The sequence below is a fragment of the Urocitellus parryii genome, chromosome 12 (assembly GCF_045843805.1).
Source record: "Urocitellus parryii isolate mUroPar1 chromosome 12, mUroPar1.hap1, whole genome shotgun sequence".
NCBI lineage: Eukaryota > Metazoa > Chordata > Mammalia > Rodentia > Sciuridae > Urocitellus > Urocitellus parryii.
In genome coordinates this window covers 44041024-44068480 of record NC_135542.1, presented here as the reverse complement: position 1 = coordinate 44068480, position 27457 = coordinate 44041024, and the positions used below count along the sequence as shown (strand labels likewise).

General features: G+C 40.3%; 1 protein-coding gene across 7 annotated transcripts in view; it reads right to left on the bottom strand.

Moving 5' to 3' along the window:
* The window catches only part of LOC113200296 (delayed-rectifier potassium channel regulatory subunit KCNS3), a 44846-nt gene that overhangs the window by 2035 nt on the left and 15354 nt on the right, over nt 1–27457 (bottom strand). For 4 of the 7 annotated variants that reach the window (XM_077791771.1, XM_077791773.1, XM_077791772.1 and 1 more), the window contains 2 exons: nt 23808–23917; nt 17641–17831 (listed from right to left, as the gene is read on the bottom strand). The gene's annotated coding sequence lies outside the window, so the exon portion shown is untranslated. Of the gene's footprint in view, nt 1–2592; nt 3272–17035; nt 17117–17640; nt 17832–23807; nt 23918–24481; nt 24549–27457 lie in introns of those variants that run through there. The other 3 variants (XM_077791774.1, XM_077791775.1, XM_026413614.2) reach the window with 3 other exon arrangements.

The window sequence follows — 27457 nt, the reverse complement described above, 5'->3', positions numbered from 1 at the left end:
GCCAGACTTATTTTTAATCTGCCCTTTCCAGGGTGACAGGCTACACCAAAAGCACAGCAGGAAATGCAGCAAAGAGGAACACAGGATTACACACTCTGATGAAAAGAAAACCAAGACAAAAAAAAAAAAAAAACTGGAATTTATAAATCTGCTTTTTAGGAAAGACTGCAACAAAGAATTTTATTAGTGCATTATAGTTATACATAATATTGAGTTTTAGTGGATTATAGTGATACATAATATTGGAGTTTATTTTGACATAATCACACAAGCATGAAATACACTTTGTTCCAATTCAGTCCCTAGTACTCCCCCTTTCCCTCCCCTCCTCCCTCCCTCTATTCCTTTTCCTTTGCTCCACTGGTCTTTCTTCTGTTTAGTTATAGGTTTTTTTTTTTTGATTAGTGCTTTACAGATATACAGAAAAGTGAGATCCACTTGGTATATTCATATATGCACACAGAATATTTTGGCCAATTTTATTCCTCCATTCCTCCCTTTTCCCAACCCTCCTCCTTCCCCTCAATCCCTTTCCTCTACTCCTTTGATCTCTCTTCTGTTTTTATGAGATTCCACACCCACACTTTTCTTTCTTCTTTTTTTTTTTTTTTTTTTTTTGGTCTAGCTTCAGCATATGAGAAAAAACATTCAACCCTTGACTTTGTGAGTCTGGCTTATTTCACTGATGTTCTCCAGTTCTATCCATTCACCAGCAAATGCCATGATTTCATTCTTCTTTATGGATGAGTAAAACTCCATTGTGTGTATGTGTTTATCATATTTTCTTTAAAAAATATACTCATATATTGTTGGTGGGACTGCAAATCAGCACCATCACTCTGGAAAACAGTATAGAGATTCCTCAAAAAGCTAGGAATGGAAACACCATATGCAAAATAATTTTTTATGAAGACTAATTCCTATTTTTCTATTTTTTAAGCATTCAAACTTCACCTCCTCCTCTTGTACCCACCCTCCAAAAAATGCACTTTAGATCACTTACACAGTATAAGCCTCTTCATGGTCTCAACCCATCCGACACCATAGGCTAGCTGCTGCCAGGCTTACAGCTCATACCTCCTGGTCCCCAGGGCTCAGTCATGCACCCACAGTAACAGCACTCTGCTCTTCTCCACACCGTGCCCCAGCCCACCCAGGAGGGCTCTGCTAAGCTCAGCTCTTACAAAGGATGTGGGTTTCCCTTTATGCACCCATGTCATTCCTTTAAGAGAGCCCCATTCCCTATGTTTGGGATGGATAATCAAGAGGATATAATTATCTCCCTATCTTTAAGTACCATATATCTTGCAGATACTATTACACTTCATAGGATGGTATTTCAGGTACCTCCACATAGAAGGAAGCTGACTTAGGAAAACCTTTTTAATTTAATTGCACTATCAGTTTCCTGACACAAACACACTCTTCCCCCATCTCCCTCCCCTCACAGTCTCCCACACAGCCCTAATCTATGATTACCTCTCCACAGATAGTCTACATCGGCTGAATGCACAGCCTGTTTTCAGTTCTGACACTAACCAGGATGTACCAGATCCATTTCTCCAAGAGAAAATAATAGGTTTCGGCCATCACTCAATAGACTGATAACTTCCTCAGAACAGAGTGTACAGATAAAAAGATAGGAGACTTTACCATACTCAGTCCCATCAGGTACTCAAATGTCTGGCTCACATGTGTCACTTAATCCCTCCAACACTGTAACAGAGTGCATAAAAAAAATGATTATGCAGAGTCCAAGATTTGGGTCTAAGTTTGAGTCCAAGATTACACAATAGGTAAATATTAAACCCAAGATTTAAGCCCAAGTTGAATTAACTTCAAAGCCCATGTTCTCTCTACTACATAGATTCCTCTGCCCCATTTCTCCCTTATTATGATCCAATAATCCAGTATCAGAAGGGCTATCCCAGAAGTGGCTCAAGCTTCCTTGGAATCATTGAGAAAAGAGCAGAGACTCCAGGCTGCAGAGACTCGAGGGCTGAGATTACAAGTTGCCTGAATGTTGACAGTTCAGGCAGAGCTGACCAATCAGAAGGGTAAAGGGTGTCTCAACAGAGGTTATCAGAGTGGGCAGAAGGCAGATGATGGAGGGGCTGGCACATTGGTCTGGAGAATCTGGATTTGACCCTGTTGGCAGCACCACTAAAGGGTCTTCATCAACAAGCAGGAGTGGCTACATCTGTCTGTGATTTAGAAAGACCCCACCGAGGCTCACCCTTCTGTCCTTACTACTAGACTTCCCAGCCTCTGGAACCATAAACAAAATCAAACTCTTTCTTTTAATAATAATGATAAAGACCCTCCAGGCAGCAGGGTAGAGAGGCCTCAGGGAAAGGCTGGAGCCAAGGACACCAGGCCATGATAGAACAAGTGAGTGGGCCAGGACCCCAGTCCACACAGGGGCGTGGGTCTCACAAGACTCAAACAAGTTCAGGAGAAGTCTACAAAGCAGAATTGAAAAAAAAAAAAAAAAAAAACTTGGCTTATTGATTAGAAAGAAGCGACAAGGACACAGAGGGGCTAAAAGAGGATGTGTTTTTCTAAACTGCCTAAGCGGGTGGACAGTAATACCATAAAAGGAAGCAGGAAGGTCAGAAAGGAATTTCTTTCCCCCTTGTGCTAGGCAAAGCCAAGGTCGTCATAGAGGCAGATTCCTCTGAAAGGATCACACCCGAAGTCACAGCTTTCAAATACAGCCGTCCACCCCAGGAAGAAGTCTCCAGTCCCAAAGGATACATCAGCGATGGCTCCCAGGACGCCAATACTATGCCCCATGAAACCAGAGACCATGGCATGGCTTCATGTACCTCTTAATAGATTTGCTGACCTCGTCAGACAACTCAAAATTTCCCCCTCTGCTTTCTATTTTTAATTAGATATCTTCTTTGAAAGGCTCAAATCAGAATTCCTGACTTGGTCCAAATATTTATGTAACTTCAGATCTCTGAAAGCCAGCTCACGCTCATGGCAAATATGGTAGTAAAACGTTCCAAGAAGCTGGTTTAGCTAAGCGGACGTTAAGACTTTAATGGAAGTTATCTTCTGGCGGATTATCTGTCATCGGCTTGGCTGTCCTGGAAGTCCACAGTAGAGAGGCAGCAGCCTGTGTCGGTCTCCTCATCAGAGGGTGTGTGCTCCGTCTCCCATCCTCTCCACATCACTTCTCTAAAGCACATGGTTATCACCCATCATATCAGCCTCCCTGCTCTGTCCTCTTGGTGCTTTATTTACTCCGCATGAGTGAAGGAGAGTCCATAATGTGATCCATCCATTCTACAAAGTCTAGTCATAAAAGCAACACACATCATAAAACCAGGGATCTCTTGTTACGCAGCTTTCAGAAGAGAGAAAAGGGAAAGCACCTCTTTCTGGGTCAAATCAAACGCTCCAGCTCAGAAGGCAAGCTGAGAGGCCAAATCGGTGTCAGTTTCCTTGGCTGAGTCTGGCCCGCAGCAGCCAACTAGGGGTAGGAAAGACAGAGTTCCTGCCTTTGCAAACTGCAGTGGCCTCATGCAGACGGTGTTCCACAATCATGAATGGTCTTTATTCATTTGCTGCTCAGCTAGGGACCTGGCAGGCAAGGAAGCAGGACCAGAACTGATGAGTGGGCATTGTATAGCTATTAAGTGTCGAAGGAAGAGGCCCAAGCCAGGGTGCCATGCCTGACCCAGTACTCGCCAGCAGCCAGCGCACACACTGGCGGTCACGTTAAAGATGTAGGATGCTGCCCATCATTGCTTTCAAGATTCCTATATTCAGAAAAGAACTTATTTAATAAACATTCATTTGCTCCTTTCAGGAACTATTTATTGAATCAAAGACATATCTCTATATATTTTTATACACTTACCTAAGTATTTAAAGGTATATATGTTTATAATCAGCCCTCTGTTATGGTTTACAGATGAGGTGTCTCCCAGAAGCCCAAGTGTCAAGGTTTACATGTGAAAATGATTGGGCTATGGGAGCCTTCCCCTAATCAGTGCATTAATCCATCAGACTGGATTGACTGGGTGGTGACTGTAGGCAGGTAGGGTGTGTTTGGAGGAGGTAGGTCACTGGGCGTTGTGCTTTGGGGGTATATATTTGCCCCTGGTGGGCAAAGCCCTGCTCTGCTTCCTGGTCGTCATGTTCTGAGCTGCTTTTCTCCTCGTTCCCTTCCACCATGAGGTGCTGCACCACAGGCCCAGAGCAATAGAATCTATGGATACCAAGGGATGACTATTTATATAATGTATGTGTGAAGATATTGATAGAGTTGTACTTATAGCTATTGATGATATAGACACAGTAAACCATACATCTACTAAATGAAAACATGGATCAGTTCATTTAAAATAAACCAGAATAAACTATTCTGACTCAGAAACACAGAAAAACAAGAAAGAAAGAAAATTTGATTACATTTAAGTATTTTTGCTTTTTTTTTTGTATTGGTTCATTGTTGTTTGTTTTGGTATAGGAAAAAAAACATACCAGAGCAACATAAAAAGGAATGCGAAAAAATAATATTTGCCTTATGTATCACAGACAAGAATTTAATAAGCCTGACATATAAAGAATTTTAAAGCAGAGAAGAAAGAATACTAGAGATCCAAAAAAATGGGAGAAAAGGAACAGACAGTTCACAGGTAAAAAAGCATGAAAAGAAATGCACATTAAGACTATGCTGAAACATCACATGTAATGTATCAATTTGAGGGAAAAAATCCAAAAATAGGGCTACATATTCTGTTGATAACTCTACAGAGAAACAGGCACTCTTCATACTGTAGTGGGAATGCAAAAGGAAAGAGAACCCCCAGGGAGGAGGATTTGGCAAAATTTAGTAAAAATGTGTAGGCATTTACCCTTTAACCCAGCAATCTCGCTTCTAGAAATCTTTCCCAAAGATAGGCACAAATTGAAAACACTTGAATAATTGAAAACAGCCCAAATGTCCATCAATAGAAGACTGGCTGAAAAAAAAAATTATAGTCTACCTCCCAATATATGTGATAGAGTGATTTCTAAGATGCTTTAGTTAAGTGGTAAGAAAATTACAAGTTATAGAAAAGTGTCAATACATGCTACAATTTACCTAGCAAGGGGCAATTTGACTACACACACACACACACACACACACACACACATCCACTGTGTTGGCGGGGTGCACACTTATATGAAGAAAAGGAAACAGGGGAACATCAATCAAAAATTAATAAAACACAGGAACTGGGGTTGCGACTCAGCGGTAGAGCCCCCGCCTAGTGTGTGTGAAGTACTGGGTTCATTCCTAGCACCACTTATAAATAAATGAAATAAAGGTATTGTATCCACCTACAACTAAAAAAGATATTTTAAAAAAATTAATAAAATGCTTTCTCATCTAGAGAGAAAGGGAACAGTGTATAAGGGCAGTGTTGAAAGCTGAAGTTGAGGATAGCATAAATATTTCACATAATTCTGAAACAAAGTCAAATACAAATGAAACGGGCATTTCTTAAAAAAGTAAATCCTACTATGTATCATTGGTGGCTTAACCTCAGAGAGATTAATTATCTCAAGGCACTTTAAAACAAGAATATGGGCATCCCTACTGGTATATATCCTAGGGAAAAAAATTATAGAGATCTTAAAATACTTTTAATAATCACATTGATACGATTATTCTGAAACTCTGATACATGCACATAGGTTAAGCAAATAATCTGTTAGGTTTCTGTTATTAATCACCCCAAGATTCTGATACAGAATAAAAGAAACAAAAATACAAAACTCATATAAATTAAGTAAAAATCCACTGCTCTGGATTTTACATGGAGATATTACAATAAATTCATGGTTTATTTTTTGATAAGGGAAAAAAAAACATTTTCTTTTCCTTGCTCTGTCCACCGAAAAAGGCCTGGAATAAATGACCAGACAGTGGGAGCTGCCTGGGCATCGCTCCCATCTCCGCTCCAGAACTGAGGCACTCATTCTTGTACCTGCGGGGAGTGTTAATAGCTGAAGGCTGTCAGCAAGGCCCCTCTTTGGGAATCACCCTCAGCCAAAGATAACTGTCTTGCCCAGGGTCACACTCATCCCTCAGGCCAGCCCACATCCAGTGACTCGTCCATGAGAGGAGTATAAAGATCCCACATCTTTTTCTTGAGGTGCTCAACCCAGCTCCAGAGCTTTCCCAGAGTCAGCTGATGTCTTTGTTGAAAACTCACTTCTCCATAAGTACGGATCCCAAGGGCACATATCGACAAACTTACTTCACATCCATCACTCTATTCCTTGGAGAACCAAATGGAAGACAGCAACAGAGAAGCAAGGAGCATCCTGAGTTAGGTCAGACTGACACCTCTAAATATAATTTCTCACTAAAAACAGCTGGAGGTCCTTGGAGGAATGGCCAGTCCCCAGTGTGGGGCAAATGGACAAAATGAGCCTGCACTATCTTGCTGTACCAGAAAGTCTGAAACTACCAAAATGATCAGGGGCAAGAGTCAAAAAGACTCAAGGCCAACTTAAGGAGACTCCTACTGGTCAAAGACAGAAAATTTGTCCCTCAAAAAGGGGAAAAGGTCTGTAACGGACTGAAACACACCAAGTATACAAAAATTCCTAAATTCAGCATAATAATTTATGAAAAGGAAAAAAATGCATTGGCTATCTCTGGATAGCACTAGAGTACTAACTCATTATTTTGTGAAAAAAATAAAATTTAAGACAAAAATTGTTACTAGAGGCAAACGGCATTTTATAGTAATAAAAGGGTCAATCCATCAAGAAAGCATAATATATATGTACGTGTATAGTAATAGAACCCCCCCCAAAAAGTACATGATGAAAAAACTGACAGTACTGAAGGGAAAATTAAATAATTCAAAAATATTTCAATAGCCCAGTTTCAATAATAAATGGAAAAATTTGACATAAGATCCACAAGAAAAAAAAAGATTCGAACATTATAAAACAACAAAATCTCACAGAAAACGATAATGCACATCTCCTAACAATGGCAGAACATAAATTCTTCTCAAATGTACATGAAAAATTCTCCAGTTAGACCACATTAAATTATAAAACATGCCTCAATAAATATTAACATGTGCTAGTCAGCTTTCCATCGCTGTGACAGAACACCTGAGATAATCAAGTTGAAAGGAGGAAAGGTTTGTTTGGTTGGCTCATGGTTTCAGAGGTTGCAGTCCATCATCACTTAGCCCTGTCATGTTGGGCCTGTGGAGACATAATACATCATGATGGGAGTATCTGGTGGAGGAGCCCTGTTCACCTCACAGCAATCAAGAAGCAAAGAGAAGCAAAGGAAAATGAGGGACAATGTTCTTAATAACCCTTTGAAAGGCATGTTTACAAAGACCTAACCTCTTTCCACTAGGCCCCACCTCCTAAGGGTTTCATCACCTCCCAATAGCACCATAGGCTGAGGACCAAGCCAACAATACTCGGGTTTTGGTGGACTTCAAAATCCAAACTATAGTCAAAAGTATCGACATAGAACAAATATATACACCAACTTCAAAGTAATGCTCTTATATGTCAGTAACAAAAGAAAATTCAGGAATTTTTTAAAATGGAAATCAACATTAAGTCAAAGGATAAATTACAAGGGAAATTTAAAGAATACTTTGAGATGAACAAAGACAAAAATTCAATGCAACAAAATTATAGGTTACTGCTAAAACAGTGTTTAGAACAAAATTTAAACCTTTACACACTTATGGGAAAAGAACGATCACAATCTGACAACCTTCCATTTTAAGAAACCAGAAAGAGAAGAGGAAACTAAACCCAAAGTAAACTGAAGAATGAAATAATAAGGGATTAAAATAGAAAGAAGTAAATGAAGAGTATGTATAAAAATCATCAACAAAGCCAAAAGCTGGTTGTTTTTAAACATCAACAAAATTGATACCTCTTTAGTCAAACTAGCCAAGAAAAAATAAGAGAAGAACCAAATTAGCAAAAGCAACAATGAAAGAGGGTATATCATTATTGATCTTTACTGAAATGGAAAAGAATTAAAAGGGAATACAATAAATAATTGTGTACTCACAGATTAGATCACCTAGAAAAAGTGGACAAATTGCTAGAAAGACACAACCTACAGAAACTGACAGGAGAAAAAGAAAATCTTAATAATTTTATAACAAGATTCTGACTTGGTAATAAAAAATTTTCCACATGGAAGATTCAGATAGAGATAGATAGCTCTACTGGTGAATTCTATCACATACTTAAAGAACAAACACCAGTTCTTTACAAACTCTCCCAAAAACTAAAAAAGGAAGACACAGGTCCTAACTCATTCTATGAAGCCAGTATTACCCTAATACCAAAACTAGAAAAAGACAAGACAAAAAGACCACAGATCAATATACCTTATGAACACACATGCAAAACCCCTCAATAAAACACTAGCAAACCAAATCTAACAAGGATTACATACCTTGACTATTGCAATTTATTTCAGGAATGCAAAGTTGATTTAACATATATAAATAAACCAAGTAGTGGAATAAAGGAGGAAAACTGCATCACCAATGCAGTGAATGCAGAAGAAGCATTTGATAAAAATCCAGCACATTTTCATGATCACAAAAGTCAAACATTCACAACTTAATTGGCTAGTCCAAAGATTTTTTTCCTATTTTTGACAATTGGAGTCCTTAGATGCAAGATGGAATTGTGTTTTGCATTTTTTGGTAAAAGGAGCAAAGTAAGGACCTAGAGATATAGGCTCCAGCAGTCTCCTTGGAAGAACTCAGCACAAGTAGATGGTAAACATTTAAAGGGGAAGGGGGGTGTTTAAAAGAGTAAATCAGTAAGTCACTTCTAAATTTAAAGAAAACAAAATTATAGTTGAAGAATAAGTAGGTTCCAATCGGCTATTGCCATTTTTCTGTGAAAAAATAAACACTTTTTTAAAAACTATGAAAAAAAATTCAACAAATTAGGAATAGAAGGGAACTTTCCCAAGCTGAAAAACCATGGCTAAAACCATACTTAAAGCTGCAAGACTGAAAGCTTTGCTCACTAATATAACATGGTTGCTGACTCTTGTCACATTTATTCAATAAACTGGAAGTTTGGGGGTGGGGGGGGAATTGGACTAGAAAAAGAAATAACATGCATTCAGATTGAAAAGAAAAACGTTGAACTATCCCAGTTTGTAGGTAATACATGGAAAATACTTCATAATACACACACACACTTACAAATTATAAAAACTAGTAAGCTCAGCAGTGTTTCAGGAAGCAAGATTAATATGCAAAAATCAATACAATTTTTTGTATACCAATAATAAGAAAATATGTATGAAATTAAGAAAACAATTACATTTATTGAACTCAGCAAAGTAGCAGGATATAAAATTAACACCCATAAATCAATTTCATTCCTATACATCAGTGATGAATCAACTGAAAGAGAAATTAGGAAAACTATCCCATTCACAATAGCCTCAAAGAAAATAAAATATCTGGGAATCAATATAACAAAAGATGTGAAAGACCTCTACAATGAAAACTATAGAACATTAAAGAAAGACATTGAAGAATACATTAGAAGATGGAAAGATCTCCCATGTTCTTAGATAGGCAGAGTTAATATTGTCAAAATGGCCATATTACCAAAATTGCTATACAGATTTAAAGTGATTCCTATTAAAATTTCAATGATGTTCTTCATAGAAATAGAAAAGGCAGTCATGAAATTCATTTCAAAAAATAAGAGGCCCAGAACAGCCAAAGCAATCATCTGTGGGAAAAGTGAAGGAGGAGGCATAACAATACCAGACCTTAAACTATACTACGAAGCTATAGTAACAAAAACGGCATGATATTGGCACCAAACAGACACAAAGACCAACGGAACTCACATGTATCTCATACTATACAAAGATGTCATAAACATACATTGGAGAAAAATTAGCCACTTCCTCAGATGGTGCTGGGAAAAATTGAAATCCTTATGTATGAAAATGAAAATAGACCCCTATCTCTCACCCTGCACAAAATTCAACTCAAAATGGATCAAGGACCTAGGCATTAGACCAGAGGCCCTATGCCTAATAGAAGAAAAAGTAGACCCAATTCTCTCTCATGTTGGCTTAGGAACCAAATTCCTCAACAAGACTCCTAAAGTGCAAGAAGTAAAATCAAGAATCAATAAATGGAATGGTATCAAATTACAAAGCTTCTTCATATCAAAGGAAACAATCAAGAATGCGAAGAGAGAGCCTACTGAATGGGAGAAAATCTTTTGCCATTTCCACCTCAGATAGAGCATTAATCTCCAGGATATATAAATAACTCAAAAACATAACACCAAAAAACAAACAAACAAACCAATCAATAAATGGGCAAAGGAACTGAAAGACACTTCACAGAAGAAATATGACCAGTCAACAAATATATGAAAAAATGTTCAACGTCTCTAGCAATTAGAAAAATGCAAATTAAAACTACACTGAGATTTCATCTCACTCCTGTCAGAATGGCAATTATCAAGAATACAAGTAGCAATAAAAGTTGGCAAAGATGTGGGGACAAAGGTGTACTCATACATTGCTGGAGGGACTATAAATTGATGCAACCCCTATGGAAAGCAGTATGGAGATTCCTCAGAAAACTTGCAATGGAACCACCATTTGACCCAGTTATACCACTCCTCAGAATATAACCAAAGGACTTAAAATCAGCATACTAGTGACAAAGTTACATCAATGTTTATAGCAGCTCAATTCACAATAGCTAAGCTATGAAACCAACCTAGATGCTCTTCAACAGATGAATGGATAAAGAAAACGTGGTACATATATACAAAGGTATATTACTCAGCCATAAAGAAGAATGAAATTGTGGCATTTTCTGGTAAATGGATGGAACTGTAGACTATCATGCTAAGTGAAACAAGCCAATCCCCAAAATAGGAAAGACAGTAGAATGAATAACTTTCCTATGTTCTTATATGAATACACAATCAGTAGAACTCCACATCATGTATAACCACAAAAATGGGAAGTTATACTCCATGTATGTATGATATGCCAAAATACATTCTACAGTCATATATAACTAAAAAATTAAAAAATAAAAAATAAAACAATTATATTTATAATAGATTCAAAAATAATAAAACTCATAGCAATAAAGGAATAAATTTAACAAAAGTGGTGTAAACTCATATGATGAAAACTGTAAAATGCTGCTGAAACAAATTAAAGAAGTCATAAATAAAGGGAAAGGCATTCACATTTATGATTTACTGTTGTTAAAACAGCAATACTCCAGAAATTAATCTATGAATCCAATCTAATCCCTATCAAAATTCCAGCTGTTTTCTTTTTTCAGAAATTGACAATTTGATTCTAAAATTCGTATGAAAAGCAAATGATCCAAGATAGCCAAAACAAACTTGAAAAAGCGGAACAAGGTTGAAGGACTCTCATGTTGTGACTGTCAAAATATTTTACATAACTCCAGTAATTAAGACAGGGTGATCTTGACACAGGAAGACAGAAAGAGGATTAGAACAATTCAGAGTACAGAAAAGAGCTACTAACTACTACAGAAATTCATTTTTCTTATATAAATTGACTTCATCAGAATTAAAATTGTGCTTTGAAGGACCTTATCAAATCAAGGGCAACTACAAAGAAAATGAAAAAACTAAATGGGAAGAAATACTTACCAATAATATATCTAAGAAGCTCTAATATCCATAAGTAAAGCGCTCAAAGTAAAAGATAAATAATATACTTAAAAATAAGCAAATGATAAATACTTATCAGAAAATGCATAAATGGCCAAAAAGTAGAAGAGAAGATGCTCAACATTACTAGTCCTTAGAGAAATGCAATCAAAATCACCAGAAAAAAAGGAAAAAAAAAAAAAAAAACCACAGGGAGACACCACATCACACCACTGTGATGGCTAGTCAAAAAGTAATACAAGTGTTATATTATAATGCAGGTGTTGATGAGAATGTGAACAATTTCAACCTCTGTGTTAAACATAGGGCTATGATGTGATCCAGCAATTCCACTCGTAGATAGTTGAAAATCTGTGATAGTTACTAAGATAGTTGAAAACTCTGTGTTTAAACAAATGCACGTCAGGCGTGGTGGCACACACCTATAATCCCAGTGGCTCAGGAGGCTGAGTCAGGTGGATCAAGAGTTCAAAGCCAGCCCCAGCAATGGTGAGGTGCTTAGCAACTCAGTGAGACTCTGTCTTTAAATAAAATACAAAAAAGGGCAAGGGATGTGGCCCTGAGTTGAATCTCTAGTACAAAACAAACAAACAAACAACAACAAAAAAAAAACAAGTGCACAAAACTAATGTTCATAATAACATTATTCATAATAGCCAAAAAGAGGAAATAATCCAAAGGCCCATCAGTTGATTAGTACATAAATAAATGTGGTATATCCACACAGTGAACTATTATTGATCATAAAAAAATGAAGTTCTGATACATACTATAGGTATCGACATGAATCAACCTGAAAATATTATGCTAATGAAAGAAGCGAAATGAATAAAAGTCACATGTTGTATGATTCCATTTACTGCCACATGTTGCTTAACAATGGGGATAGTTCTGAGAAACATGTCATTAGGCTACTTTGTCATTGTGCAAACATCATAGAGGCTGTTTATACCAAGTAAGACAGCTATGAGACACAATCTAATGGGACCACTGTTGTATATGTGGTGCATCAATGACTGAAATATGTGTAACATAACTGTACATGAAATACTCACAATAAGCAAAACTGTAGAGATGGGAAGCATATTGGTGATTACTAGAGGTTGGGGGGAAGAAAAAATGGGGATTGCTAACGGGTATATATTTCTTTGGGAAATGTCAAAAATATTCTGTATAAAAATGGTTGCACAACCTTGTGAATAGACTAAGAACCACCAAATTATACATTTTTTTAAAGTAGACTTTACTATGATATGAAGTACATCTCAATTTAAAAAAGTCATAAAAAAGAGTTTCAGCTGTTGAATAAAATAATAATAGAATTAAAATCTCACTATTTTTCAACTCATCATGAAATAACAGATCTAGGCAATGGTCATCAGTGGCTGCCAAAACCCAACTTAAAAGCTGATGATATCTGACCTCCTGCACGACCTATGTAACAGAAGGAGATCAGACTGCATGTCCCCCGATAGAAGTACACATATAAGTCTGCAATACGGCAGTCAAAAGAAATGACGTAAATTTTATTAAACCTTTAGACCTAACTTCCAGCTGAAATAAAATAAAAGATTTTAGAGGACCCTCTTCATGTCACCAATGGGATGCATTCAGCAAAATTCAGACTGTAGGAAACCATTAAGGGTGAATGACAGGGGTCAAGTCTATTTAAGAGACACTTAACTAGAACCAACACATAGGCTTTGTATGGATCCCAATTCTAATAAGCCAAATGCACAAGTATATATAAAAGTCAGGGGCATTCAAACACCAAGTAGACACTTCATAATATAAAAGAATTGTTATTAATTTTTCAGTGTCTTAATGGTATTGCAATTATGTTCTTAAAAGGGAGTCCTTATTTTTTGTAAATATATACTAAAATATTTATGTAAAACATTATGCAGCATTTGGGATCATTTTTATAATACATGGAGAAACCAAGGACACTGATCAGACAAGATGGCCATGCATTAATTGTCATGGTAGCAGGGTAAAGGGTACACAGAAATTGAATGTATTATTCTATTTCTATGCACATTAAAATTCTCCACTGAAAAGGATTTAAGAAAAATTTACTAAGCACCTTTTTCAGGCCACATACCATGGAAAGTGCTTTCATCTACACTATTGTCCAACCTTTTATTCCCATCAACTGGTGCCGTACCTGGACACTCGTAGGCAATGACTATTCAGGCACTAACTGAATAAATGAATCATTTCCTTTATGAATATGTGTTTAAACAAAAAGCATGAAACTAGTATTCATAATAACATTATTCATAATAGCCAAATGCAGCCAACCTGACAAGTAGATCATTGACCCCATATTGCAAATGAAGAAATCTGAGGCTCAGTCTGGCCAACATGATCCAGTTTTTATGAGCAAGACTGTTATTACTCTGTCCCAAATAGGAGTACTTAACTTTTTTTTTTAAGTGGGAAGAAGTACACCATCTTATGTTCTAATTTGCCATCCTCAATAAAGAATGTTATCCCTTCTGTAGGTGTGTGGGTACTAGCATCCTGAGGACCCGTGCCTTCTCAAATTAGGTATATCTGTGGACATTTAGCCACAATGTAGAAGGACAAATCATTATTTTCATGTTCTTCCAAAGGAAAAGCTTAGACGCACTATTGATTTTCCTATCTACCTTCAACCCAAATCACTCAGGGTGATAATACTACATACAATATTTGGTCACTTTCTCTCTCTTTGTGTTTGTTAGATTGAAAAGAAGAGGGGAAAAAAAACCTACATTTATTCACTTCTATCTGCCCTATGAAATCTTCAAAAACATTAATCCCTATTTTTCTCTTCTTAGTCAACTTTCTGCTATCTTTGCTTTATACGCTCAAATTCACTTAAAAAATACTCTAGATACTGTGTTTTCAAAGCTGACACATATACCTATACACACATGCATGACTGTCTTTCATAATACTTGCTTTGTTCAGCAAAAAAAGTATAATAATACATGACAGTTTTGCTTATTGGACAGAAACATTTTTTAAAATCAATTCCATAAAAATGAATAAAATCCTAAATACCTTTTTCCTTTCACTTGTTCAAAAAAAAATCTATATTAGTCATTTCATCAGAGGCAAAACCAGGCCATTTTCAGCATTAGAACATTCTTTTAAGAGTTTCATTTCATTATATTAAGTGCAAAAAAGGAATCATCTTGATTTTTAAAAGTCGGCCTTGCTAACTTCAATTCCTGACTACACCATGTGCTACGGTGTGAAAGGGCTTTGTCCCCTACGGGTTCAAGTGTTAGAAGCTCTGTCCCCAGTGTGGCAATGCTGAGAGATGGTGGGACCCTTAAGAGGTGGGGCCTACTAGGGATTGTTCAGGTCACTGAAGGATCTGACCTGGGAAGGGATTCAGGTCGTTCTTGTGGGACCCTGAATAGGTTTTCATGAAAGAAAGTTGTTGCAAAGAGAAAGCCTGACCCTTGCATTGTTCTTTCTGACTTCCTGATTTCACTACACGATGTCTCCTCACCTCCATGGTACAATGCAGCCAGCAGGGCCAACCATGCTGTTTGAACTTTCAACTTCAAAACTGAATTAAATAAACCTCTTTTCTTTACAAATTACTTAGCCTCAGATATTTTTATAGTAATAGAAACGAGATTAACAACACCAAGTGAGAATATACCATAGAAAACCAAGAAAGTCTAATCAACTGAAAATCTAAATTCAGTCTGATTCACACCAGTGTCTCCTCCTCAGGACCTCACACCAGGGGCCTCGCCCACTGATAGTCTTCTTTTGCAGTAGGCTCCCCATATCCCTGTTTGGGTGATATATAAAAAACAGAAAATCAGGGGCTGAGGCTGTAGCTCAGTGATAGAGTGCTTACTTAGCATGTGTGAGGCCCTGGGTTCGATCCTCAGCACAACATAAAAATAAACAAATAAAAATAACATAAAAATAAACAAATAAAATAACTACAAAAAAATTAAAAAAAAAAAAGATCAGAAATCAGTGATGGATCAGGAAGAGCAAAGAGTGTGACTAAATGCAGTGGCACTGGGCACCCTGGCTGTGGATCTAGAAATGGAGACACCTGAATTCTTACCTCATGAGTCAGCAACTTCACAGCAGCTAAATAGTATTATTCTGAGAAATAAATATTTGTGAGGCATTTAGATGGACAAGTCCAGAGCCAAAATAGAAGACAGAAATCTTCAAAGAACCTTCTGAATTTAAGTCTTTGTGCCCAGGGGTCAGCATCACCTGGGCCTTCCAAGGTCCTGCATGAAGCCCTTCCCTCCAAGAGCTTTTGACGTGGCTCAGCCTAGCCCACGGAAGAGGCCTTTATGTAAATGTCTATCTCAGCACTCAGTCAGACAAGGAAACTCCCCCCAGGCCCGTTCTGCATTTGGCATGTTCTCCCAGCATGGGCCACAGCTGACAACACACTGTTGGCACAGTCTCTGGCCCCCAAGGTCACCCTACTTTACAGCAATCCTAACCTGAACTCACCTTTTAAACACTGAGTTAAACAAAATGAACTCTCTTCCTCCTGCTACCTGGTACAATCCTATTAAAAGTTGTGTTCATTCCTGCTGGGTCTCTATTTAGTGACCGCTCCTCTCTGGAAACTCCAGGGATCTACTTTACACTGCAAGTACAAATAGAGAGCCACTCAGAAGGCCGAGTGACTTAGCAAGCCACATAGTCAGAGAGCTGTCCTACTTGTAACAGGCAAAGCATCGCAGATCATAGCTTTGATCAACCAGTGAAATGTGGACTTTTCTCCAAGAGAGGCCTCTAACCTGTGTAAATACCCCAGCACTTCTCCAACTGAACCATGTTACTTGGAGTAACACACATACAAAGGTCTGTTTGCAAAACCCTGGTGCTCAGGGAAGGGAGGTGAGAACTCAGATGCACAGGGGATAAATCAGCAGCTCTCCCTCCCCATCTCCCCTGCGTTACTCGTCTCTCACTGCCTCTAACGCACACCTTTATACCAGCACTTTTCACAGCCTTTATAGTGTTCTCTGCATTCCTCCCTGCTCTGCACACTTCTGACAGCTGCTCACTCTAAACCCCAAGCTCCTTCTCAGAAGGGATCATCTACTGTCCTCTCTACGGCTACAGTTCCTTATGCTATCTGTTGCCCATAATCTAGTGAAAAATACTCATGTTACCCTGGAGGAACTGACAAAAGCAAAGGGAAAATCCAGCTAAGACTGAGCAGAAAGATCCAGGCATTGCAAAAGTCAGCATCTTCACTGACCAAACGAGTAAGTCGAGCAAACAGAGGGGCTGGTGGGTGGACTGTCCTTACTTGTGTAAGAGGCAGAGGCTACATAGCACTGCAGTCTTTCTTGGGGACAGAGGCCCAGTGTAGACTTATCATTCCATGTTCCTGGAGAGCAGAGAAATGCTAATTTTTATGTGGAATATCTCAAGTGTAATTAGAATCGATCCAGCATGTTTTAAACATTATATGTCTCAAACAAACTGAGCCTTGGGCCAGTATTTCCATAAACCACCCACTGTGACCTGAGCCAGATTTGCACCAGTTCCAGCTCCACAGCATCCATTTTAAGCCAAACTGACTCAAAAGGACACAAATGGAATTTTTTCACAATAACTGTAGTGTTACTTCTATGTGTATAAATTACAAACAAAGAGAAGGGGGCTGAATATGTACTAGACACCTTCCAAAAGGTGGCCTGAGGTGTCTGTCAACACAACTCCCCCCTAATGTTTCTGGAACTATGCTCTTTCTCCTTTAGCTGTTCATCCCAACCATCCAGTGTAATTTCCAACCAGAATGGCCCCCCTGTGTCTAGCCTTCATCTTTGCCACGATACTCTAAGATTCATTCCCCTCTTTCTCTGATAATAATGGGTGTCAGAGACAATGACGGAGAAAGGCAACTCTTACCCTTGTGGTGGCGATGTCACACACTCTGCCCTCATCCTGCACAGTAGAACGTCCATTGTCATCCAAGAAGCTTCGCCCTTCTTCCCTCTTTGGAACGTGGAGTGCACATAGGCATTGAGTGGCCAGAAAGAAGAGAAGAATCCTGTTCTCTGGTTGTACAAGCCAAGCATCCGCTGGGAAACCACTCTCACCTGCAGAAGAAATCATCAGCCAAGCTGTAATTCCAGGGAGGAAATGTAACTAGGACCTTTGATCTTGACTCAGTGCTCTGAGTACTTCATGGATCAGACCCAAGTCTCAGAGCCTCACTGAGCTCTCAGTGAGAGGGTGGTCTTTCCCCTGTGGAACCATCACTCTAGTTGGACACGTGGCTAGGTTTAAGGACTCTCAGAACTTGACAAGTGAAATGCTTGTGGCCTCCTCCACGGACACAGGCCAACCAACACCCAAGCTGGACGAGGCACCAGAATGAGGACCTCACCCCCATCCCACACTGTTCCTTCTATTCCAACCAATTCACTCCGGACATATGTGCAAACTTCTAAATGAATACATATTCATCCATTCAGAGACCAACTTCTCAGGGTTACTGCTCTAATAGAAATAACTCTGCTTCTGTAATTTGAAATCAATACATTTTAAAGACTAACCAAATTCATTTTTTTCCTTAAAATTTCCCGTTGTTATATTTTGCAGATCAGAAATGACTACAGGTGCTAACGGAGTCCTCTGATTAACTAATGCAGTGAATGCACAAGTGGGGAGGGTGTTTAAAGTTTGGCAAAACGAACAAGACAAATTTCAATATTTCTCTCTGAATAAAGAAAGGAAAAACATTCCAATTCCCCACCAGGTAAGCCTGCCTCAAGTTGAAGCATCCCCATAGATTTGTACTAGTATCTAAGCATCCATCCATTGGTTTTCATGTTTTCCAATCAACACCAAATCCAAAAGGAGGGAGAAGGGGGAAAAAAAAAAAAAAAACATTGATTCTGAGCAAAAGACGTGAAAGAAATGCCTCTGGCTATCTCAGTTATTAACAAACATTCATAAGTTCTAGGATCTGTTGGGCATTATCTAAGGCATGAAGATCACAAACCACACTGTAGCACCTGCCCCCAACCCCACAAGGACTCATGCTCCAAATCAAGCGGGGGCAGTGGAGCCAGAGCCAAGTTGAACAGTTTCCAAGTTGGTCCCAACAGGAGCTGTGCAATTCTTCAGCACATTCCTGCTCTGCATAGGAGTAAACTTTCACCTCCAACAAAGACATAATGAAGAAAGATCCAGAAGCAAAATGCAGCTCCATGCAAGTGAACTTCTGAGATGGAATTTTTGGTCCAGGAGGTTGAGCAATGTCTACAAGGATGCATAAAATTAATTCAGAGGCTAAAGTCCACCCCTCCTGACCTCCTAGCAACATCTCCTTGAGTCAGCCTTAGATATCTGCATTCCAATGAAACACAGAAATGCCACTCCTTTTGAAAAGAATTCATAGCACATACATATAGTTTTTTCCCTATCAGACGCCTTTCCAGCTGTAGAGTGTCTTAAGGGAAGGTAAGATTAATCTGAGGAATAATTAATTAACTGCAAACAGCTTTGATATCACTGTATTAATTACTGAAAAGAAGAAAATAGCCGAGTACTTTGGCTTTTCAGTATTTCAAGAACTCCCCAGCACTGGCTAGAAGCTCATTGCTCTGGCTCACCACAGAAAGGTCAGGGCTGGCCCAAGGACAGACTCTGAGGGTAGCCAAGTGTATCCTGTTTACAGAAATTGGTACTGAGGGCACCTTCAGTCAAGGCCTGATGAATGAATGACATCCAGTCTGTCCCATTTTTTCTCCCCTGCCAGCAAAACTCAGAATTCCTATGCCTTATCCCCATTTTCTATCAGAGTGATTCCTATCTAAACAAACAAACAGACCAGATTTCCAGAAAAGATGACACACCAATCAATGCCTCTTACTATGCATTTATGTCAATTTGCATCCCTCTAAACGTGACTTTCTCTCAGTCCCCACAACATGCCAGGTACGTGGATGGTTTTATGCACATCTCCTCTGTCCTCAGCCACTGGAAGCTCTGGAGCCACTTCCACATCTTAGAGTATAGACCAGGATTCAAAATCAGGCAGGTCTGTCTGATTACAATTAGCATGGACATCAAGATCCCTCTTAGTGGCTGGGGAAAGGTCAGGGGAGGATGGGCGGCGGAGGTGGGCAGACATGACCCCAGCCAGCAGGCTGTGGGGAAGGAAATTTTACATGCGACCTATGTCCCCCTCCCTGCTTGACAATCCCACCCAACAGTGTTTCTATTTCTCTATGTCCCTCCCAACCCCATCAGCGTTGACCTGATCAAAAGAAGGGAATATTGGTTGCGATTTAGCACTTAACAGGTTTCTGACTTTGCTGAGTGATTCAGCAGGATCCTGGCAAAATACATCAAGCTCGCCCAAGGACTGCTGCCTTCTGCAGAATTCCTGTCTTCGCAATAGCTCTCTGCGTCACGCTGACTCTTCCCCTGCAGCCTGCCTGTGTTTCCTGGTGGGTAGACGATCGCATTCAAAAGGCCCCAAGTGACTGCCTCCGTCACTGAGGAAAAAGGTGAGGAGCAAGTGGCACGTTGCACTCTTTCCTCACCCAGAGACCTGACATGCAATTTTGGAACTGTACCCAGGGAACAGCAAATGGACAGCAGACAGCCACCAAGAGTGACAAGGACTCCCTCCACTGTTCCCACGGGTATAAGGTTGTCCTCCAGAAATGAGGAAATCTGTGCTTAATAGATCAAAGCAGACACTCTGTGTGACATTGCGGCATAGGCCTGTGTCCTCTATACTGGCACAGAATCCTCTTATGCCCCCTGTCATATGCTGAGCTGTGTCATGTCAGGGCCATCCAGTAGACAGGGAAAGCCTCCAGTCGAGAAGCCTGTCCTAAGACTCATCCACATATTAATGACCCCTCTCATACCGTGGTGCTTGACACACTTTAAGAAAACAGTCTTCGCCCCTAAGCCAATAAGACTAAATGTAATTAATAAAAAGAATTAATATGGATAATGAAAGGCAGCAGTGGAAACAGGAGGAAAGTGAAAAAGACATGTTGGTTGTCAATACCTATCCCAGCACCAGATAAAGGAGAAAAAAATCTTATCCTGAAGATTCCACACCTCCCACCCTGGCGGGGGGCGGGGGGGAGGCCATGTCAAGAGTGAAGTTTAAGGTCAATACTCCAGTTTCAGGTATCCATAAATACCCAAACACCTCCTTTTTGCTCTGACTCCCGGAGGCTCTAGGAGGCACCTGCTGGTGGTGTGAGTCCTCACGCACTCTGTCAACGGGAGCAGGTGAGCTATGTCACCAACAAAAACTTCCACTCAGTCCACTAGTTGCATCTGTGAGTGGAGCTTCATAGGGTGGGAAGAAGTCTGTTTCTACAGTTTCTGTGAGTTTTGATGAAAGTCAATCTCCTAGAGTTTGGTCAACTTTAGGACACCTGAAAGTGAGTTTCTGAAGTTGAAAGCCTATTAGAGAGCTGACCCTGACCTATGACGAGGCCATCAGGTAAGTGGCACCTTTAAGAACCTCCTGGATACCTCCTGAGCTTCCATACCTCTAGAGCGAGGCTTCTTAACCTCAGCACTATTGACCTTGTGGGGCCAGATGATTCCTTCTGCTGAAGGCAGTCCTAGGCAAGGTAGGGTGGTTGGCAGCATCCCTAGCCTCAACCCACTAGGTGCCAAGATAACAACAACCAAAAATGTCTCCAGATATTGCCCAGTGTCCCTTGGGGAGCAAAATCATCCCCAGTTGAGAATCAACACTCGATAAGTAAAACAAAAGGACTTCAGGTAACTTCTTGGGAGCCAGAAGGTCAGAAAGCTCAAACACCAGATCATATTAGTACCTCTGCTGATCAGGGCTGGAGAAGGTCCCCCAACACTCGCGCCTTTAGAATTTAGTCGTGACATTTCATGTCATGGTATCAGACAACCAAAACTTTTAGAATGAGGAGAGATAAAAAGCAAGTTTAACCTTTTGTAGAAACTCAAAACTTGTTTCACATGAGTGTAAAGGCTATTGTTGACTTTCTCCCAGAGGGGCTGTCTGAATTGTTTCCTAACATTTTCAATCCCAGAATGATATACGGTGATGCATTAATAGTTTTAGCTCTGCAGCTTGCTGCAGCGTTCTGCAATAGTGCTGATCCTACTGAATACACCAGCCCCTGGACAGAGCTCCAGTCTTGTGGAAACTCATTAATGTCCCAGGGAAAAGGCAAATACATGTCAGTTTGGTAGTCTTGCCACTATTCATCAATCACAGACCAATTTTCAATAAAACCTGAGAGTAATGGAATTAGAGGAAATTCCACCCTACTTCTAACTTGCTTAACTAATGAGAATTGCCATCCAGAGTTTTGCTTAAATAATATTAAAATATCTCAGTCAGACTGCCACAATCGGGTTTACAGTGCTAGAAAAATTATACTGAAATTTAAATCCTATAATCCAAAGCAATCAGATTAAAGCAACACCTTCCAGTTGATTCAGACAGTGGATTACTAAGAATATCCCTGAACTACATACTTTTTCAAAACTATCAAATTTCAAGAAGTACCTTAAGTTAATATCCTTAAATTAACATGATTTTCTTATCTATCCCATGGGGAAAAAAATGAAAACTTCTCAGAGTCTAATATATTCAGGCATTAAAAATAAATTTATAGAGGTTCTGATTTTCAGTGAGAAAGCTAGTAAGTGCTTTCTAGAGCAAAGTCTCTAGATTGTATTTGAAAGGTTAATATAAATGACATTTCTCTCTACTATTCAGACTGTGACTGCAACACCATCTCCAGAAAGCCCAAAGGCTTGTAGCGTGGGTAACAAAACACCACCCTCCCCAGGGTTCTGTGTTTCTAGACAACCTCCCTGGGGGGGACAGTGGGGAACAGCATGCATCCTGCTGAGTCACCTCACCAAGACAATCTACAATCAGGCCAGGAGCTGCCCTGGGGAGGTGTGTCCCATGGAAGAGGAGTGCCATAACATAGCCACTTACCCCAGTCTGGTCACCCCTAAGTGCTGGCAGGGCTCTGAGGTCACCCTAGTAGCCAAATGACTGCCACCATTCCACCAGCCCCTGGAAGGAGCAGTCTTGATTTGGGCTGAAGGCAGAAAACAGGCGTACTAGGGGGCCTGTGTCCCAGCCCTAGCCTCTTTCACCCCCATGTCGTGAACAAGGATGTATCAAATAACTACACTGATGCACTGATAGAAAGCCAGCAGCTTTGGAGGGTACAAGAAAAATTGACGTCATGCAGTGATAATAGCAGTGTCAACCACTTCAGGGAAACCTTCCTGCGAGGACATTACAGCAATGTGAATCTAGAAATCCCACTGCTTCACATTTCCAAATGTATCCTTAGGAGACGAATCAGACAAATGTTCAAAGATGTATGTACAAGGATATTCAGTGCGTCATTAATTATTCATAAGAGTAAAAAGTCAGAGGCAACCTAAACGTCCATCAAAAAGGGAATGGTTAAGTAGGTTTGAGGCAGCCACGCAATGGGGTACACATAAGCACAGCACCTCTCCCTGCTCTGAACCCATGCAAGTCCCACCACACTCCTACAAAGTACTGTTTTGACTGCACTCACTTCAAAGATGCAGTAAATGGAAAATAGAGAAGTGAACTGACTCTCCAGGGTCAATAGCTATGAAGTGGTGGCTTCATGATTGAATCCAAACAATGCTTTGAAGCCATTCTCTTATCCACTGTGTTCCCTGGCTGCAGACCTGGGGGAAACAGTCACAATATACCAAGTCAAAAGTAATGATAATGATGATGCAATAGATGGTATGATCCTATCATCGTCAAATATGCCTGAAATTTTATAGTAAAAAAAAATATATCTATAGGATTATACCATGAAGTCATACAGATGCATTCTCTCTGGATGATGGAATTTGGAGGGTTTTTTGCTTTCTACTGTGCACCTTCTCAACCTCATGTGAGTTTCTTCAAATGAGTAGGTGGCATAAAATACCTAGGAAATAGTTAATTCTATCTAGAAAGGTAAAAGGGCATAAGCAGCCTTGGTAGTATTTCAGCAGGAGGAGAGTGGGGAAAGACAGGTATCAGGTGAACTTACAGATTGGCAAGACGCAGAATCCTCAGCCAAGGTGCTCCTGGGTCATGTGTAGAAATCATGAGCTTCTTTCTTTTTCATTCACCCAGAGATGCTTTACAGCAGGCACTATCCTGGGAAGATGGAGACCAAAAGACAACATGGGTCTTGCCCTCAGAGCTCATGGGAGCTCATAAGGGCTGACAGAGGGGTAAACAGGCAAATCTATAACTGCGATGTGAAGTGGAGTGTGTCATCTCCGTGAGGAAGGCACAGAGAAGGAGCCACCATAGTTCAGAGGCAGTCAATTGTCCCTTAGAACAAAGGCATAAGAGTAGGGTCCCTGCGTGAAAAGGTTGGGTGTGATCAGGTAAAGGGGACAGGTAAGGATAAGAAGGTTCTCTCCAAGGAGGGGAAGGAACACATGCAAGACGCCAGACCAGAAAGCCTGTGGGATGTACAGGAGGCAGAAGGGAGGTGAGCTTGGCTCCGATGGAGACCTGTGACCTAGAGATGCTTAGACTCCTGCTTCTTAGACTACAGAGAGCTCTGCCTATACTGGCCACACCTTTGTGAGCCAGGATGAGAGGTACTTCTGGGAGAAGGGTCTTGACTGCCTGAGCCAAGTTGCCAACATCCCAAGTCTCCTGAAATGTTTAGCCACAGGAACCAGATAAACCAAGACCTCTTGGAGTTACCTCGGGTCCCTAGGGTGTCTGAAACATGAGAAGCCACCATCGTAGGCACCATTCCACCAGGAATTCCAGGATCTGAAACAGCTGGCAGGGAATCCCAGTGGTTTGAGGGAAAATGCAGACAAGAACAGAAACATCCCACTTCACTTTTGGATCCCACTACTTTACAGAGCAGTGGTCTGTAGAGAGAATTCAGGAGGTCCTAGAAATTACATGGGGAGAAATATCTTTATTTTCACTAATCTCCAACTGAAACTGAACATTCCTTCCATTACAAAAGTGGGCCTGGGGGCTGGGGTTGTGGCTCAGTGGCAGAGCGCTTGCCTAGCATGTGTGAGGCCCTGGGTTCGAGTCTCAGCACCACATATAAATAAATAAAATATTTTTTAAAAACCTGTGGGCCTGGTCCAGGGTAGTATTAGTAGTAACCACAAATTTGCAGGAGTGGACGTTTCAAGATAATTCTCTATCCTGTCATTCATTACTGCAATCTCAAAGTTACACCACTTATAAGTGGTGTGACTTTGGACCCACAGTAAGGAGTCCAAGGTGTTCAAAGACGTGTGTACACCACACAGCCACTGATCCCAGCCTGGTCACCCCTGAGAGGTGAGAGGGCTCTGCGTCACTGGCCCAAATGACCCACCATTCCACTGGTCCCAGGAAGGAACTGTCCTGGTTGGAGCTGTAGATGGGAAACAGGCAGGCAAATGGGCACCCTTGGAGGCCCAAGACCCAGCCCTAGCCTCCTCTACTGACCTACCGCTGGATCTTATTTAATGAAATAATAAAGAAGCATGCACACTGCTCAATCATAAACTGGATTGACTATTTTGACAATGCATCTCAATACAATTAGATTGCTTTATATTCTGTGGCTTTCATGTTTTGCATTTAAAAACACTATCTGAAAAATGGTCCTTGGGGCTGCCAAAGGGATCTGGGACACTAAAGGGGAAGTTAATCCCTCAGCAAGAGTCCTATTAATATGTAAGTCACATTGTGTCACTCCTGTGCCAACCCTCTAGCAACTTCCACCTCAGAGGCCAAGCTCCCCTCCCCTCCCTACGTCTCATCTCCTGCTCCTCTTGCCCTCCTCTCTCGACTGGCACAGGACTCCAGGCCAATCCTCAGTCCTGCCAGTGAGGCCCATCCCTGCCTCAGAGCCTCCACTCCAACTGGTCCCTCTGCCCGATGGTTGTATCTTGGTGACTGCATAGCTTCCTTTCTCACTTCCTCCAGGCTTTACTTGAAAGACATGTTCTCTGAGCTGGGGACATAGCCTAGTTGGTAGGGTGCTTGCCTTCCATGCACAAGGCTCTGGGTTCAATCCCCTGAAGCATACACCCAAAAAAGATGAAGATGTCACTACCTCCCCAAACTCCTATTCCTTTCCCCATTTGATTTTTTTTTTAATTTTTATTGTTGGTTGTTCAAAACATTACAAAGCTCTTGACATATCATATTTCACACTTTGATTCAAGTGGGTTATGAACTCCCATTTTTACCCCGTATACAGATTGCAGAATCACATCGGTTACATATCCACTGATTTACATATTGCCATACTAGTGTCTGTTGTATTCTGCTGCCTTTCCTATCCTCTACTATCCCCCTCCCCTCCCCTCCCATCTTCTCTCTACCCCATCTACTGTAATTCATTTCTCCCCCTTGTTTTTTTTCCCCTTTCCCCTCACTTCCTCTTGCATGTAATTTTGTATAACCATGAGGGTCTCCTTCCATTTCCATGCAATTTCTCTTCTCTCTCCCTTTCCCTCCCACCTCTCGTCCCTGTTTAATGTTAGTCTTCTTCTCATGCTCTTCCTCCCTACTCTGTTCTTAGTTACTCTCCTTATATCAAAGAATACATTTGGCATTTGTTTTTTAGGGCTTGGCTAGCTTCACTTAGCATAATCTGCTCTAATGCCATCCATTTCCCTGCAAATTCCATGATTTTGTCATTTTTTAATGCAGAGTAATACTCCATTGTGTATAAATGCCACACTTTTTTTATCCATTCATCTATTGAAGGGCATCTAGGTTGGTTCCACAGTCTTGCTATTGTGAATTGTGCTGCTACGAACAACGATGTAGCAGTGTCCCTGTAGTATGCTCTTTTTAGGTCTTTAGGGAATGGACGGTGAAGGGGAATTGCTGGGTCAAATGGTGGTTCCATTCCCAGCTTTCCAAGAAATCTCCATACTGCTTTCCAAATTGGCCTCACCAATTTGCAGTCCCACCAGCAATGTACAAGTGTACCCTTTTCCCCACATCCTCGCCAGCACTTGTTGTTGTTTGACTTCATAATGGCTGCCAATCTTACTGGAGTGAGATGGTATCTTAGGGTGGTTTTGATTTGCATTTCTCTGACTGCTAGAGATGGTGAGCATTTTTTCATGTACTTGTTGATTGATTGTATGTCCTCCTCTGAGAAGTGTCTGTTCAGGTCCTTGGCCCATTTGTTGATTGGGTTATTTGTTTTCTTATTGTTTAATTTTTTGAGTTCTTTGTATACTCTGGATATTAGGGCTCTATCTGAAGTGTGAGGAGTAAAGATTTGTTCCCATGATGTAGGCTCCCTATTTACTTCTCTTATTGTTTCTCTTGCTGAGAAAAAACTTTTTAGTTTGAGTAAGTCCCATTTGTTGATTCTAGTTATTAACTCTTGTGCTATGGGTGTCCTATTGAGGAATTTGGAGCCCAACCCCACAGTAGGTAGATCGTAGCCAACTTTTTCTTCTATCAGACGCAGTGTCTCTGATTTGATATCAAGCTCCTTGATCCCTTTTGAGTTAACTTTTGTGCATGACGAGAGAAAGGGATTCAGTTTCATTTTGTTGCATATGGATTTCCAGTTTTCCCAGCACCATTTTTTGAAGATGCTATCCTTCCTCCATTGCATGCTTTTAGCCCCTTTATCAAATATAAGATAGTTGTAATTTTGTGGATTGGTCTTTGTGTCCTCTATTCTGTACCATT